Consider the following 18,962-nt stretch of genomic DNA (forward strand, 5'->3'; position numbering starts at 1 on the left):
CATCGATCTGCTCTTACTGTTGTTACACAACCATGACATCAGTTGGGGCCTTGTTATCTATAGTGTGGTATAGAAGATGCTCCGCTGTTGTAACAGAACCCTGAAAACGTTGCGCCCTGGTTACATTTAGTGCTCATGATACAAACCATGCGCTAGCTGTTGTTCACAGCCATGAAAACAGTCAGGGCCTGGTTATCTATAGTATGATACAAACAATGCTCTGTCTGTGTTTACAGTCCATGACAACAGCCAGAGCATCTTTATCTATTGTACTGATATTTGACATTGCCCCTGTATGTTGCTTCCAGCCTGACAACAGCCTTTGCAGGTTATTGTAATGATACGGACCATCCCCTGGCTGTTGTAACACAACCCTGAGGGAAGTTGGGTCCTAGGTATCTACAGTACTAATAAGACCATGCTGTAGCTGTTGTAACCGGACCATGACAACAGCCGGAGCAATGTTCATCTATAGTACTGATACAGACCCTGCTCCAGATGTTGTTTCGGATCATGACAAGCCGGAGCATGTTTATCTATAGTTTCTGATACATATCATGTCCAGCCGTTGTAACGCAACTTTGACAACAGCCGTAGCAGGTTATTGTACTGATACGGACCATCCTCTGGCTGTTGTAACACAACCATGAGATAAGTTGGGTCCTAGATATCTACAGTACTAATACAGACCATGCTGTAGCTGTTGTAACCGGACCATGACAACAGCCGGAGCATGTTCATCTATAGTACTGATACAGACCATGCTCCAGTTGTTGTTTCCGGATCATGACAACAGCCGGAGCATGTTTATCTATAGTACTGATACATATCATGCTCCAGCTGTTGTAACGCAACCTTTATAATTGGTGGGGCTGTTTATCTATAGTACTAAAACAGACCATGCTCTACCCATTTTACAAACCATGACATCAGGTTAGGGCCAGGTTATCATTAGTACTGATAAGATTATGCTCCGGCTCTTGGTACCGACCATGGGCCACAGTCAGGAGCATGTTTACTATAGTACTTATACAGAACATGCTTAACTGTTGTTACCCCAAACCCTGACAAAAGTTGGGGTCTGGTTATATTTTAGTACTGATACAGACAATGCTTCAGCTGTTGTAACACAACCATGACAACATTTGGGGTCTGGTTATCTAAAGTAATGATGCAGCCATAATGTGCTGTTGCAACAAACCCTGACAACAGTTGGGGCCTGGTTCTAGAGGTACTGTACAGACCTTACTATAGCGGTTGTCACACAACCATGGCAAAAGTTGGGGCATTGTTATCTAAAGTATTGTACAGAAAATGCTCCAGCTGTTGTAAAACAACCATGACAACAGCTGGGGCCAGGGTATCTAAAGTATGATACAGACCATGATGTAGCTGTTGTAAAACAAACCCAAAAAAAAAGTTTGGGCCATGTTTATCTAAAGTTTGATAAAGACAAAGCAGCTGGGGCCTGGATTTATTTAGTTAGATACAAATCTGCTTTAGCTGTTTTTACACAACCCTGGCAACAGTTGGGTCCTTGTTTTTACAGTAAACCTCGCTTATAAGTAACAGCTTGGGACCCCTAAAAATGGTTCCTTATAACCGAAGTTCCTTATATCCGTATAGCGAACTAGTTCCTTGTAACCGAGGTTTGTATAACGTACACAATTTGTATATAGCGAATACTATTTGACTGACGTTTGAAAAGGGCTATGTGCTCAAGGTGAGCTTTTGTGATCGCCCTGTGTCCGTCGTCGTCCGTCCGTCGTCAGTCGTCCGTCGTCCGTCCGTCGTCCGTCGTCAACAATTTGACTGTTAACACTCTAGAGGTCACAATTTTGGCCTAATCTTAATGAAACTTGGTCAGAATGTTACCATCAATAAAATCTTGGATGAGTTTGATATTGGGTCATCTGGGGTCAAAAACTAGGTCACCAGGTCAGATCAAAGGAAAAGCTTGTTAACACTCTAGAGGTCACAATTTTGGCCCAATCATAATGAAACTTGGTCAGAATGTTACCATCAATAAAATCTTGGATGAGTTTGATATTGGGTCATCTGAGGTCAAAAACTAGGTCACCAGGCCAGATCAAAGGAAAGGCTTATTAACACTCTAGAGGTTACAGTTTTGGCTCAAACTTAATGAAATTGGTCAGAATTTTTACCCCCAATAAAATCTTGGACGACTTTGATATTGGGTATCTGGGGTCAAAAACTAGGTCACCCGGCCAGATCAAAGGATCAAAGGTTACACAACCATGACAACAGTTGGGGCTGTGGGATTTATTGTACTAAAACAGACCTGCTCCATCTGTTGTTACCCGGGCCCTGACAACAGCCGGAGCATTGTATCTTTTGCACTGATATAGACCAAGTTCTAGCTGTTGCTACCGGGGCCATGACAACAGCCGGACCATGTTTATATATTGTACTGATTTCAGGCCATGTCTAGCTGTTGAACAAACATGACAAAAGTTGGGGGCCTGGGTATTTGTAGAATAATACAGCATGCTCTAGTTGTTGTTACATAACTGAGAATAGTTGGGACCCGGTTATCTACAGAATGATGCAGACCAGCATTGAGTCTGGTTATATTTAGTACAGATACAGATCATGCTCTAGCTGTTGTTACACAACCATGAGAATGTTTGGGCCCTTTTTATTACATTACTGATAAAGACCATGCTTTAGCTGTTGTAACCGGGGCCATGACAACAGCGGAGCATGTTCATCTATAGTACTTATAATACAATGTCCAGTTATGTTACACAAACCATGACAACAGTTGGGGCCTGTTTATCCATAGTACTAATACAGACCATGCTCCATCTGTTGTTCCGATCCATAACAACAGCCGGAGCATTTTTTCTTTTGCATGATATAGACCATTTCTCTAGCTGATGTTTCGGATCATGAAACAGCTGGAGCATGTTCATCTATTAGTACTGATACAGACCATTCTCCAGCTGTTTTTACGCAACCGTGACAACAGTTGGGGCTTTTTTATCCATAGTACTAATACAGGGCCATGCTCCATCTGTGTTACCGATCCATAACAACAGCCGGAGCATTTTACCTTATGCACTGATATGAACCATGCTCTAGCTGATGTTTCCGGATCATAACAAAACGGAGCATGTTTATGTATAGTACTTTATACATATTATGCCCCCAGCAGTTGTAACGCAACCTTGACAATTGTTGGGGCCTGTTTATCTATAGTACTAATACAGGGCCTTGCTCTAGCTGTTGTAACACACCCATGACATCAGATGGGTCAGGTTATCGTTAGTACTTTTACAGATTATGCTCCAGTGTTGGTACCAGACTATGACCACAGTCAGAGCATGTTTACCTGTAGTACATATACAGAACATGCTCTAACTGTTGTTACCCAACCATGGCAACAGTTGGAGTCTGGTTATCTATAGTATTGATGCAGACAATGCTGCAGCTGTGCTGTTTTTAACCCCAACCATGACAACATTTGGGGGTCTGGTTTTTCTAAAATAATTTATGCAGACCATGATGTAGCCTGATTATATTTAGTACTGATACAGACCCTGCTCTAACTGTTGTACCCGGGCAATGACAACAGCCGCAGCATATTTATCTATTGGAATGATATAGACTATGTTCTAGCTATTGCTATCGGACAATGACAACAGATTGAGCAGGTTTATCTATTGTACTGATACAAACCATGCTCTAGCTGTTGTAACACAACCATGAGAAAAGTTGGGGCGTTGGTATCTATAGTCCAATGCAGACTATGCTCATGCTGTTGTTACACAACCATGAGAATAGTTTGGGCCTTGTTTTCATTACTGATACAGGGCCATGCTGTAGCTGTTGTAACCGGACCATGACAACAGCCGGAGCATGTTCATCTATAGTACTATACAGACAATGCTCAGTTGTTGTTACACAACCATGACAACACTTGGGGCTGTTTATTTATAGTACTAATACGACCTTGCTCCATCTGTTGTTACCGGGTCCATGACAACAGCCGGAGCATTTTATCTTTTGCACTGATACAGACCATGCTCTAGCTGTTGCTACCGGACCATGAGAACAGCTGGAGCTTTTGTATCTATTGTACTGATTTATTACCCTACTCAGCTGTTGTAACACAACAATGACAACAGTTGGGTTGGATATCTATAGTACTGTTATGACCATGCTCTAGCTGTCAGTGACAACAGTCGCAGCATGTGTTCTATTGTAATGATACAGGGCTATGTCTAGCTGTTGCTACCCGGACAATGACAGCAGCCGGAGCAGGGTTTTTTTATTGTGATGATACCGACCATGTCTAGCTGTGTAACCCCAACCCATTGACAACAGTTGGGGCCCAGTTTATCGTTAGTACTAATACGTTTTTTCTCCGGCTATTGTTACCGGACCATGGCCACAGTCAGAGCCTGTTTACATGTTGTACTGCTACAGACCATGCCCAATGCTGTTACACAATCATGACAACAGTTTGGGTCTGTTATCTATAGTTTGATACAGACCGTGCTGTAGCTTTTGTAACACAACCATGATAACAGTTGGGGTCTGGTTATCTAAAGTAATGATGCAGACTATTATATACCTGTTGTAACACAACCATGACAATAATTGGGGTCTGGGTATCTAAAGTACTGATACAGACCATGATGTAGCTGCTGTAACACAACCATGACAAAAGTTTGGGCATGGTTATCTAAAGTACTGATACAGACAATGTTTCAGCTGTTGTAACACAATCACGAAAGCAGTTGGGACCTGGTTATATTTAGTACAGATACAGATCATGCTCTAGCTGTTGTTATCTGGGTATCTAAAGTACTGATACAGACCATGATGTAGCTGCTGTAACACAACCATGACAACAGTTGGGGCCTTGTTATCTATAGTACTGATACAAACCATGCTCTATCTGTTGTAACCGAACCATGACAACAGCTGGAGCATTTCTATCTATTGTACTGATTTATACTGTACTCCAGCTGTTGTAACAAAACCATGAAAAAAGTTGGGGCCTGGTTTTTCTATAGTACTGATACAGACCCTGCTCTAGCTGTTGTTACCCGGGCAATTTACAACAGCCGCAGCATGTTTATCTATTGTAATGATACGACTATGCTCTAGCTGTTGCTACCGGTCAATGCACAGCCGGAGCAGGTTTATCTATTGTACTGATTTCAGCATGCTCTAGCTGTTGTAACACAACCATAAGAAAAGTTTGATCGTTTCGTATCTATAGTACTAATCAGACCATGCTCTAGCCTTTGTTACACAACCATGCCAACAGTTGAGGTCTTGTTATCTATAGTACTTATACACACCATGCTCTAAATGTTGTTACACAACCATTTACAACAGTTGGGGCCTGGTTATCTATAGTACTTGTTTCAGACCTACTTTAGCTGTTGTTACCGGCCATGACATCAGTTTTGGGGCCTTTTTGTCTGTATTTATGATTTCAGATCTTGCTCTGACCATGACAACAGTGGGTGCATGGCTAAAGTAATTTCAGAACAGTGCAAATAACGTTTGTAGAAAAAATGATGCAAATATGATCAAATTCTGCACAATTAACTTTGTGTATAAACCCTTCGATATAGCACTAATATTTCAAAGGTGCGTTTTTCGTAAAAAAAGAATTTGTGAGACCTTATCTTATGTATATGTCAAAATATTGAAGCAGCCATTTCAATGTATGTTGCCCCAAAAAGTAAACTTATGATAACGTGTTTTTTGCCTCGTAAGTGGCTTATAGGCTGCTCCATGAGGGATATGTCACTGGGTGGAAAAATGTACAGCGTGACCAGGACTCGAACACGGGGCCTTTCGCTTACAGGACGATCTCTTTTTACAGAGCTACCCGATCCCTTCACATTTTATCCACTTCAAACATAGTTTGAATTTTAGAGAACGGCGTTCATTTTTCTCGTTGTTATCACAAGGGCGTGACTGTGAAAGGCTGCAATAACTCTAAAAAGGGTATGTAAGATTAGAATTTTAATCAATAAAAAATCACAATTAGGTTAGAAAGGGGAGCGGTGGTCTAGTGGATAAGGTGTCGTCGCTCAATCCAGGGGTCGTGGGTTCGAGCCATATCGGATCACGACCATGACTTCTCATATGACACTATATGGTTTTTCCAGGAAGCGGACTCGAGAGTGGTTCCAATAAGCTTGAAGCTTTCATCACAATCGAGCTAAAACAAATTAGTATAACTAATTAGGTTTTTGGAAATACATGCTGTTTTGCTTCCTCTGAAGTGCTGTCTAACTAACATTTTAACTTGAAAGCAATGATGTCTACAAAGGAAACACTAAGGGTTCAGGGAGTTTTGTTGCATATGTTTTATATTGAAACATTATTTTAAATGTTCTGCTAGCGATTTTTGTTTTTTGTTATCTGTCTACTTGCTTTACATGAATAAAATATTTTGAACCATACCCCAAAACTTCTATTTCAAGGTAATTAATTATTTTGAACAAAATTGCATTAACGTGGCAGTTTCATGGGTAAGTGTAACCTATGTATATAAGAAAAAATATACGAAATTTAAATTGCACTACCAAATTCCAGTTAAAAGAAACTACTTCATCGTTATTTCATCCGCAGACGTGTCCAATTGATAGTTTTTAAGGCCACATTACGGAAAAAAAATGAGACATATCAGGTAATTATCATTTTGTTGTATGTTACATTTAAAGTTGACAACCCCGCTAAGTCATACTGTACGGTAGGATACGTCACAAAATGGAACTTAAAGGGTATGCAAATATTGGAATTTCCGACATCTATAAAAAGTAATAATTGCGCATTTCGCATTTTGCAACCCTGCGCGGCTGTTGTCGTTATCCCTCTCCCGAAATGATTCGTATATTGGTCTCGTTTTGACGTTATCGATTATAGATTTATTTATAGGTTGTAGTTGAAATTTTAAGCGTCCTTCTCAGATTTGTGCAAAGGGGTACTCGCTACAAGGCTCCAGAAAAGTCTGCAATTATCAAGATGCTTTGTCATGCAGTTCATTTTTCACACAATACATCATTTGTCTTTTGCCCGAAGTTGTGCTTCTGTTTGACTAATAGGAAGTCGTTCGCAACGGTGATGTCTATTATGACTAGGAGGAATATATTTGAAATTTACACAATTTCTTAAGGGGATAATCTGACGCCAATGACTCTATCTATTGTGCGTTTTCTTTAAAGGTAAGCTCCTGCTTGTAATATTGTAAAATTTTGTATGCAAGCCTGTACCACATTTAGCATCGTAAAAATTTATTACTCTATCTAATGCTTATATAATGAGCAAAACATTTGCCTTTGTATGTTTAATTTCGAAATGTATGATACAGCAGGGTATTTATTAAACTTGAATCATTGTTTTCGAAATGTATAATACAATTGGGTATGTATCAAACATGAATCATTGGTTTTGAAATGTATTATACAAGTGAGAATGTATTAAACTTGTATACTTGTTTTCGAAATGCATGATAAAGCAGGGTTTATATTAAACTTGAATCTTTGATTTACAATGTTTGATACAACCAAGTACGTGTATGTACTAATCTTGTATAATTGTTTACCAGTTTCAACAGGAATTTGCACCACAGCAATGCTAATTCACTTGCACAGTTGTATGTAAGCCTGTACAACATTTAGCATCGTAAATATTTATTACTCTATCTAATGCTTAGATAACGAGCAACATATTTGCCTTTTTATGTTTAATTTCGATAATTACTTAATTACTATAATTGTTTAAAACACCAGAGAGTATGGCTGTTAAAGCCAAAACAGTTTTAATATCACAGTTGTCTTTGAATCACCTTATGCCAGTTTCAAAAGATGTGGTTTCAAATTGTCTGATGTAAAATTGTACTGATTCTATCATATGAGTCCGAGATATTGGAACTTCACCGTATGGAACACACTGAAAGAATTAAAAATAGACCTGTACGTCAGCCACTCTTCGAGAGCTGAAATAAGACTTTCTCGAAACACATCGCAATTAGTCTTAATAGTCATAGATCGGTTGTATATGATATAAAAGGGTGTTTCCAATGCAAAATAGTGAAATTTGAAAAATTTTGAATTTTGACCATATTTTGAGTAGATGCGCCTATTCAGCAGCTATTTTTGGGATTAAAAAGCCAATATTTTGTCTCCAGAATGTCAGGAAATGCACAAAATGCATCCTTCTGGGTCCTATTCATGACGGAATGAATGATATTTCAGAATCCAAGTGAAAAATAATGCAACCGAGTGAAACTTTTACCAAAATATACAATAAAAGGACCATAGGGCCAAAATTTAGCCCAGTAAATTGGTAGGGGGTGGCTTCTATTAAATGTCTATATTTCTCTAAAATCTTGAAATTTCACAATGAGACTTGGCAGTATGCTTGGTATTACATCTTTCTTGAAAATAGGAATGAAAATTGTGTGATATTTGATAAGAAACATTTCTTATAGGAATAAGGTCAGTAATTCGGTCGAAAATGTGCTTCCGTGGTGTAGTCGAAAGAAGCCCATAATAAATAGATCCTAATTTTCCCATTTTTTGCGCAAATTCGTGTAGAACGAGTGCTTTAATCACCATTTTTCACTACCAGAATACATTCTGCATGAAATGAGACGGTTTTCTTGTTGATACACCCCAAATGGCAAGTTTTGCAGATCGAAACCGGAAGTAGGTGTTTATTGCGCGGACGAGAGCAAATATGCGCCATTTTTAGGGTAGCAGATCACAACTGACTGGCATTTCACTAGGAACTACATAACCCCCTATTTTCTTTTCATTTTTTCGTTAATTTGTGATAGAACTTCCATGAAAAATAGGTGTAGGAAAAAGTGATGTTCTCTAAAGATACGTAAAGACGACCTGAAGTTGTCGTTTTTTATTATGAAACAAAGAAGGATTTGAATTACTGACCTTTAACCTCGAACATGTAATGCTGCAGTTATGGGCGCTTGTGAAAGATGCCCGAGTCAGGTTATAGCTGCTAAAAGTAGTATCAATAATTGACGTAAAAACTGTACATTTACCTCAAGACAGATATGTTAGTAAATGTTCTGATATGGTTTTATATTATGATAGTTTTGGATAATTATAGAAGCTTGATACTTGATTTGCATAAAAATGGATTTGGCTACATATGCGAGAATCAGTGTTCCAAACGAAAACCTGTTTTTATAGCAGTATTTTTAGATGTTGAAAGACCAACATATCGAATTGTGGAACAATGAGTTCAGCAATAGTAAATGTCATAAAGATACCTTAAGACCTCGTTTTAATTATGAAACTTATCTTGACGTGTAATATATTACAAAAATTCAGATAGTACTTGGTTACACCAGGACATCGTAACACGTATGCATTAAAGCAGCATGCCTCCTTCGGCTAAAATAATCTTTCTTTCAAATTGAAGTTTGGTCACATCATGAACATTAGAATATGAATGTTTGTTTCTAAAATATTTTAAAAATTCAAAATCAAGAAAAATCGATGACTGCGTCGGGAATCGAACATCGGACCTCCGCGGCAACAAAGAATAGTGACTTCAAAATATAAATATTTATAATCGCGACGACAGTTTACTTGGAGTAAAAGCGTGACAAACGCTTTTCGATTTTCATCGTAAAAAGTAGTAAAAACAGCAAATTATGTTTCCATAACATAAAGTTTGTCAGTAATTAAGTTTTAAAGCCTTCTTAAGAAATATAGCATTTATTCCAAGATATCTAAAAAAATATTTTTATTTTGTTGTCGAACGATCTGGAGGCATGCCGCTTTTAGTATTGTATTTAGAAGGGTATGCATGTTGGTATGTGAAGAGAGCAAAGATATTATTTCTGTTGTGAAAACGTAGCAGAAATGAATGCTACTTCTTATTGGTTGGTCTGTATATGAAACTATAAGAGCAACATACATAAACAGACAATTTAACTAATCCTACCCTACATAATTTTAATTTGCTAATGGCAAGAAAGATGAAACACTGTTAAAATCTTTCTGTTTTTGATTCTATGCAATGAACTTTAGAAAACCGTTTCTTAAGCCTTATCATGCTGGACAGGATTTATTCTGCCTTTGCGATCAATGTAGATCTTGATCAGCCTGCACATCTGTGCAGTGTGATCAAGATCTAAACAGTTCGCCATGCAGTCAGTATCTTTTTAGTAAGCACTCCTTTTTACAGTAAATGGTACTGTCCAATTTGAAAGACGGACAAGTTCATTATTGAAATTTATCAGGGTAGGGCTAATGAATAATTGTTAGAAATTGTAATAGGTGGCGGGGGGGGGGGGGGGGGTGCGGCAAGGGGCAATAAGGTCTACATGCATCCCCGCCCCCCTAGACTTTTATTTCATAGGAACCAAATTGTTCGACAGGACCAAGTCTTTCAAAATAAAAATGTTCCCATGAAAAAACTCTTTTGAACTATATATGATTTCACTGTTTCAATGGCAACCGCTCATTTTTGGAAAGGACAACCATATAGATGATAATCAGTTATATCTTGGTCAGTTTTGGTGATAAAACAATTAAAATGATATCAAAAAGTAGGAAAAAACATTGGCCTTAAAATAGTAGTATTTTTATTTTAATGAACTAATTTGCATATTCATGAATATTAATGAGAATGTTCCAAAATGACAAAATTTTATTAGAAAATAATATTTTCTAAGTATCAAATAAATTTAAATGTACCAAACAGTTTTGATCTGTTCTGATAGTCTCTCAGTATTTTCCTCATAAGTATCTTGTAACACTGATGGTAAATTTGTTACTCCAAAGTAGGTATTTTTAGCTAATTTGCATAAAAGTAACTACCACCACAACCAACGTCTCAGGAAACAAGATACCACTAAGATTTAATAAAATGATATAATGAATTGTTATCAATAAAATAACAGTTATGTGAGCTATATTGTTTGGAAAAGTAGTTAAAACACCTTTTGAAGGAGGAATCATTATGTAACATGCTTTACACATATTACGTTACCATTTCAATTACCTTGTGTGACATCAATTATTTTAAAAATATAGATCAGACAGTTTTGATCTGGTCTTAATGTCTCTCAGTGTTTTAAGAATAGTATTTTGTTACTCAGAAGGTAAATAATTTTTTCTACATTAGGTATTTTACCTAATTTGCATAAAGTAATCTATGCTAAAACAGACATGTCTGGAAACAAGATGTAACTAAAATTGAACAACATGATGAAGTCAACAGTAATCAATAAACTTGTGTTATTTGAGCTATATCATATGAAAATATAGTGTAAATACTTATTTGAAGGCGGAATCTGTTTGTTACTTACACATGTTATGTTACCATTCCAGTGATCTTGTTTTATTGTATCGTTGTTTTCTCAGAAAAGAGTAGATGAGCCGTGCCATGAGAAAACCAACATAGTGGCTTTGCGACCAGCATGGATCCAGACCAGCCTGCGCATCCGCGCAGTCTGGTCAGGATCCATGCTGTTCGCTAACAGTTTCTCCAATTCCAATAGGCTTTGAAAGCGAACAGCATGGAGCCTGACCAGACTGCGCGGATGCGCAGGCTGGTCAGGCTTCATGCTGGTCGCAAAGCCACTATGTTGGTTTTCCCATGGCACGGCTCAGATTAATAATTAAAGTCTGTCCCACCTATCTGGTTAACATCATTTTTAAAATTATGATATGCGTTATGATGTCCTAAAATATGTTTTTATATAGCGCAGATCCATATCTCTAGGCACTTTTAAAATTTTTCATTTTTCAAAAAAAGTTTTTTTTTGAAGTTGATATGTTCAATTTTGTATTTTTCTCCATAGACCGTAATGCAAAATGACGTCGCGTCGCTTCTTGTATATAAACAATATGGCGGCGCCCTGTAATACTTTTTTTAGAGGACAACTCAAAATTATCGACGTTTAAATGTATTAGAAAATAAACTCGGGCCGAGTTCACTCTGTATTGCTAAAAAAGTCTCACTGTTGTTTTATGAATTCAAATAAATGTTATTAATAAAAGATGAATACGGGGAACAATTGGCATGTTTAACTTCCAGTGTTACAGAGTACTTAAACATATTTTTGATGTTTGAGTATTAATCGTTAGTAGATCAAAATGTTTAAGAGCTTCCCAAATTTGGGTCGTTTTAAGATTAATGTTACCCGTAAAGCAGAAAAAGGTAGAATATCTTACCCTTTCTCATGCCCTGCTTAATTTTCCCTCGTGCGTATCTGGGTCGCCAGCATTTGCGTTATGAAATTGTTTTTATTTTTTAAATACTAAATATACTATGGCCTAGATCTACCTGCATATTAATAAAAAGACTATCTTAGATGATAGCGCTTTGAACATTCTCATGAACAGAATACGGACAAGATTCCCGATTTTCGGGATAAACCAATTGACATAGTGGAAGAAAATACTGGTATTTATAGTCCGAATTTAATAGCGGATATCAGTTACTTGATATTTTTATCATGAAGTTTGTCTTGATAACTTTGTCATTAATCTTTTTTTTTTTTTTTTTATAAATTCTAAAATAAATACTGAATACACAAATCGTCGACCGGCGTCAAAAATCTCGTTTCTTAATTTTTAGGATATACAAAGCAATCTTTTTTTCATGACAACACGTGCTTTAAGTAAAAATATCATTATCGGTTAGGATGTACTTAAATTATCGCACATATACGAGATTTTAGCATGACATAATCGTAATAAATTGAAGTTTTCGGGATTAAGATATGGATATGTAAGTCAGGTAGCCGGCTTTGATAAAACTGTATTATAAAGGATCATTATTTTAGTTAAATTAATTTCATTTCTTGTGATTAATTATTTAAGATCTTTTCGTGATTTACCTATTTATTTCGCCGTATTTACTCGCTCATATCATATCGGCCGATATTGTGTTTAGTTGTCAACAAATGATCAGAGTGTCTTTATCGTCATCGGCATTTTTGTAGCTTCCTAAAGTAAAGTCTTTAATAAAGTTTTGTAGTTTGTTACATGTTGAAAATCATTTTTGATAGAAGATGTCAATTAACTGTTGTGAAGTAAATAAAACACGGATTACCACTGTATGTGTAATGTTGGTTCGTAAATGTGACTTTAGATACATATGTTTTATAGCTCTATTCAGTCTATAATTCATGAAGGTCGAAATATCTACCAAAAAAATTTCATATTAATGCATGTACAAAAATTATCCTTCATATTCAGAAAACCCCGATCACGTTCAACCTCGTAAACCTGTTTGCATGGGTATCTGGAAGGCGGTACACGATGTTGAAAGTTGAGACTTTGATGATGAAAAACCGAACCTACAATGATGAAAAGTCCAGCCATTTTTCTCCTTACCATGGCAAACATGTGTCTGTTTATATTTAATAATTTGAGGTTATTTATGTGGATGTTAGCCGTTTACAAATAAAGAGTTGTCAATAAGTATTTGTTGAACAGGCTAAAAGAGGAAATAGCGGGGCATACTCCCCCTGAATATTTTGCAATTCAGCGTTTCATTTCCTGCATTCTGGGACGTTTTAGAAGCATTTAATAACATTTTTTCCATTGCCATTGTATATACAATATACCCGTTATTTTCACATTTTTATGAGCTCACCTGTTAAATTAAAAGGTAGAATTATTCGTATCTTTGAGATAATTAACATAAATATGAATTAGCGCTCTACGTGAAGCAGCTCCATACACTTTGAATGCGGTCCCTAATGTTGCCTTTTCGAAAAAATCATTACCTTTCCTTCTTCTCTTCTTTCCTTTTTTAAGGATTTTCCAAGGGGTCCGGACTACCGGACCCTCCCCCTCTGGATCCGCGCATAGTTAAGCTTACTTTTTTTACCATAAAAACAAAATTTCGGCTCCATTTACACAATTTGGTAAAATTATTTTTTTTTTCGAAATTGTGACTTTAGAGCGGTTTTTACACAGACCAAAAATTGACAATATTAAACTATAGAATTATAAATTCTTTTCAACTTTCAAAACCCTTAGAGATGTTTAAATGATGTAGAGCTACATTCTAAATCGATCTGGCTCTATAGCATTTGACCCGCGATTCACGCTCTGAACATTACGGATTTATAGTTGGCAGGGGCGTAGCTGGCTTTTTCGTCCTGAACAAAAGTTTGTGACCACGGGAAGACGTAGCCATATGCCTTTGCTTTTTTATCGTTAAATTTGTTTTATCAGTTGTGACAAGTTCAAACGAAGATGGAATGCAGACGGAGAGAACTTTGCTTTGCTTTAAGTCACGATCTAGTATCTCAGATGTGAAGCCGTTGATCCCATCTTATTTTTAAATACACTTCATGTGTGTGTGTGTGTGTTTTTTAGTGTTTTTTTTTTTTTTTCATCACGTTTCCTTAAAAACTCTTTCGATTTCGCTAATGCACGGGATCCCTCTCACATGCAGTCGACAAAATTTTGCCTCTTTGCCTCACAGGATCTCTATAACCCTCTCTGACACAATTTTCTATCAGCACCGGCGCCCTCTCAATTTAACTTCAATGTTAGAATTATGAGATTGTATTCATATTTTCTAAAAGTTGCACAATAATGCAGACTTACAAGTGTGGCCCCTCTTTGTATCAAATCAAATTATACAAATTCTAGTTTAAGTGATTTAAGGATCATTCTAATATTTTTAACATTTTCTTTTTATAAACATAGAAGGATTTACGTGTAGTGTTTTGCGATTGAAACATGTTTCACAAAATGACTACTTTGGTAATGCGTCCATTTACGCCTAAAAAGCATTCCAGATTGAAATCCCTTCAATGGAAATATATTTTAGTTTTGCCTGCTTTGTGGGCAAATAAAACTTTTTTTCCCGTTCATATGAGTCGTAATTAGGCCCTAATCATCTCTCTTATCTCACTGGTCAGGATAAGGCGGACCCGATGATGCCATTTTCAAATTTGGTGCCAAAATATTTAGTGCAGGGTTAAAAAGCGCTTATAAAATGTTAACTACAAGCTGCAAACAATGTCTATTTTCCGACATTAACAAAGTTGCAGGGCGATATTTTGCGGGGCCGTGGTATACGAGCGAGATAATAGTTAAACTACTGGTATCTGTTTTTATCAATCATGGAAAAAAAATTAATAAGCTCTAATTACATGTTCAATACGGATTTTTAGATTATCATAAGCTCCTATAGCCTTACCCCCCTTACCATTCCATTTTTATTGCTTATTTAGCATTTTTATTTTTCGTTTTCTCGGATATCTGCAGGCCCAGGCCTGCCGTGCCTTAAAGAAGCGTACGCCACTGATTAGATGAACTGTACTTAAGATGTCACTTTCAAATCGGACGCGATAGAAAAGTGTAGTGTGTTTTCAAAGCAGTAGTTTTATGGAAATTAATTTTGGAAAGGGTAATATATCGAGGATAATTCTTTGAAATACATTCAATGGGAAGAAAGGATTTCTAAATCGTAGAATACAGGTTATTTTTTGAGCCATGCGTATGAAAAATGGTGTAATCAACGCATTGTATCATATGTATGGCGCAATTGGTGCCTGAATATCATCTAGTGCCGGAGCCACTTACTGAGTGCACAGACACTTGGGGTCTGGAACCCCCACCCCCTCCAGCCCAAACTACTACGCACCTGTATATATTTTTATCATCATCATTGTATATCCAGACCCAGACTCTAATCACACAAACAATTTTAGACTTATTTGAACTAGTTTTGTAAAATATATAATCTCTCACTAGCTTAAAAATACACAAGATATAAATGTTCGCCAGAAATATCTCGCACACCCCACTTGAAAAATCATCTCGTGGTTACTATTTATGCAACTTTCCCATAGAATTTTGATGTTCTTCGTACAGTACTATTTTTCTTCAAGATGATATTCATGATAGCGCTGGATTTTCAGTGCTGTCAACAGAAATGCGAGGGAATTCTGCAATTGTCAAAAAATTCGCTCCATTTACAAAATCTTTCGACTACGTCAGCTATGGCTGCCGGTTTCGTATGGTAAATATTTTTCGCGCAATGAATACTGGAACCAGCTGGTTCCTACATACACTACGCGATGTTTATTAATCGTACGAAGCCGGAAGCCACAGCTTACGTAGTCGAAAGATTTTGTAAATGGAGCAAATTTTTTCACAATTGTAATATTTCTCGCGTATTTTGTTGACAGCAGCGAATATCAAGTAATATCATGAACATCATCGTGAAGAAAAATATGAACTGTACTGAAGGACACCAAAATTCTATGGGAAACTTGCATAAATAGTAAACATGAGATGATTTTTCAAGGTGGGTGTGCGAGATATTTCTGGCGAACATTTATATCTTGTGTATTTTTAAGCTAGTGAGATACTATATATTTTTTAAAGTTAGTTCAAATAAGTCTAATTAGAGTCTGGATATACAATGATGATGATGATGATGAAAATATATACAGGTGCGTAGTAGTTTGGGCTGGAGGGGGTGGGAGTTCCAGACCCCAAGTGTCTGTGACTGAGTGTAGTTGTTCGACATAGAACAAAAACGAAGTTGTATTCCGATTGGACGGTGGAAAAATAAATTGGGAATTGATAATTTGTAGAAATCTAAATCGGACCTTGGGATACAGCATACAGTTAAACTTGGAATTTGAAAGTTGCAAGTGAGTAAATTTGTCTTCCTTGCATTTGAAATTTGTTTTGAATATACGAACTGTTCAATCTGTTGAGCTTTCAAGGTATTTCAGTACAAAACGACGATTATTCATTTTTAAATCCATTTTGAGTGGCTCCCCAAGTAATTCACGTGAACATTCATGTTCTCCTCCTTTTTAGATAGTAAACGCCAATGGCGGCCGATTTTTTACAACAGTGAGCTGCCGTTGGAAAAATATATGTGGCATTCATTTAGCAATTCGAGTACTTAGAGAAAAATCCTTGAAATTCTCGAGGGTGACTTTTTTGTAGTTTAACTAACGCTATTTACTTTACCGATAGCTGCTCCAGTTTTGTCACCGTGCATCCAATTTGATGTTAACCGATGGGATGGGACAGACAGTCTGTCCCACCTAATTTTGGACCTCCGATAATTTATCTATACTGTAAATAAAATTGTCAAAAAGGACATCGTTAATACCAGACGGTTAATATCTCTAGGCACCTTTTTCATTTTTTTTGAAAAAATGTAAAATGAAGTTAAAAATCAAGATTTTATGTTTTTCCCCATAGACTTGCATTGTAAAATGACGCGACGTCCATTTCAAGAATTCCATTTGGGGGTTTGCTCACAGTTAGCGACGTCAGATATATTTATTGTTGAATAACATACATGGAAAATTAAAACAAGCTTTGTCCAAAACTTGTAGTATTTCCTTGTACGGAAGACCCTGAATTAACATTTTACTTCAAATTAAAGTTATTTCCGTTTCAGGTTTTCAGCTTTTTTTTCTGAAAATGTGTCTGTACTTACTCGTTAGCATTGACGTAAAATAAATATATGTCAAAGTCATTGTTTCAGCCGTAGATATCGTAATAGAGGTGGGGACATCGGAGGTGCGCGCAACCCATTGAACTCATTTTCATTACTGGTTACTGTTGTTTATAATAGTATCAAAGGTTCGCAATTCGCAAACAGTCTGTTAAAAGGTTGTTTTTAAATAGCATGAATACATGTTTGTGTACAAACTGGTGTATATAGTAGCAGTGATCAATACTTAAGGAGAAGTCAGACTGTCTTGAACAGAACAGCTGTATAATTTCATGGCAACATTAAGCATCCTGAGTCAATATACAACATTCTTATGCTGTTTTTGCTTGCAATAATATGTAAAAACTATCAGGTGAAGTTGTTTAATTAATGTTCACACATACTCAAATTTTAAAGGAATCTCTGTTTCCTATATTTTTGTTGGAACATTTGTTGTCATCAGCTGTAAAATGAATTTTAGACTGACTTGTAATACTCGAGCAGACTGTATATAATATTCATGAAGAATTTGAAAGATCTACTATACATTCAATCTGTCAAATTTGTTACATTCGATTCACATCATTGCTTTGTTCTTGGAATTCAGATGTGCTATAAGATTTTTTTCAAATATCATATACATATGACATGGACAATTTTTTTTATATTTTGTACATGCATAAAACCACGATTTCATAATCCAAAGATAAATATATCGCTTTAGCGTGCCATATTAACGTTGACGTCATTTAACAAATAGTCAAGGTCTTCGAGTGGTTTATCGTCTAATTTACCACGGTTCATCGTTCAGATGTTTAGGGATTGAATCACGAGGGCGTAAGCCCGAGTGGCTAAATACTGAAGCATCTGAACGATGAACCGTGGTAAATTAGACGATATATCATAAAAAGGCCTTGATTGTTTTCATTCTGACATGCTCGTTGACATATTTTAATAAATATTATGCTGGACTCCATTTACCCAAAGAGTAATGTACCGAACGTCATGCGGCAATTTGACGTCATAATTGACGTCATAATGCTCTCTTACCGGTCCGCGCGTCAAACGTTGTTAATCGCAGAATATACAGAGCTTGATTTCTTTTGTTTGTTTTGCTTTAACAAACGGTCAACGCTTGTTTTAGACATTATAATTCGTGAGCCAATTCTGTCCAAAGTTGATAACGTACGAAAATTTTTGATGTTTGGATGTTTTCAGCAATTAATGTATAATTCTTTGCATTTGCATTTGCTATGTATTGATATGATAACTAAATAAAAATACTAATTGCGAGATCAACCATCTGGAAGAGAGGTCGTATGGTTTATATAAAGAATAACTTTAAAAATATTTCTAAGTATAGGGAAAATAATAAATATAGAAGGGCACGTACGCGGCCTAAAACTTTTTTGAAAGCTAGTAGCATATTTATAAGATCAGAGATGATCATAATAATATTCTCTTCTTAAAATTCACTACAACAATCATATTTCTAC

This window comes from Mercenaria mercenaria, chromosome 2 (assembly GCF_021730395.1).
Source record: "Mercenaria mercenaria strain notata chromosome 2, MADL_Memer_1, whole genome shotgun sequence".
Lineage (NCBI taxonomy): Eukaryota > Metazoa > Mollusca > Bivalvia > Venerida > Veneridae > Mercenaria > Mercenaria mercenaria.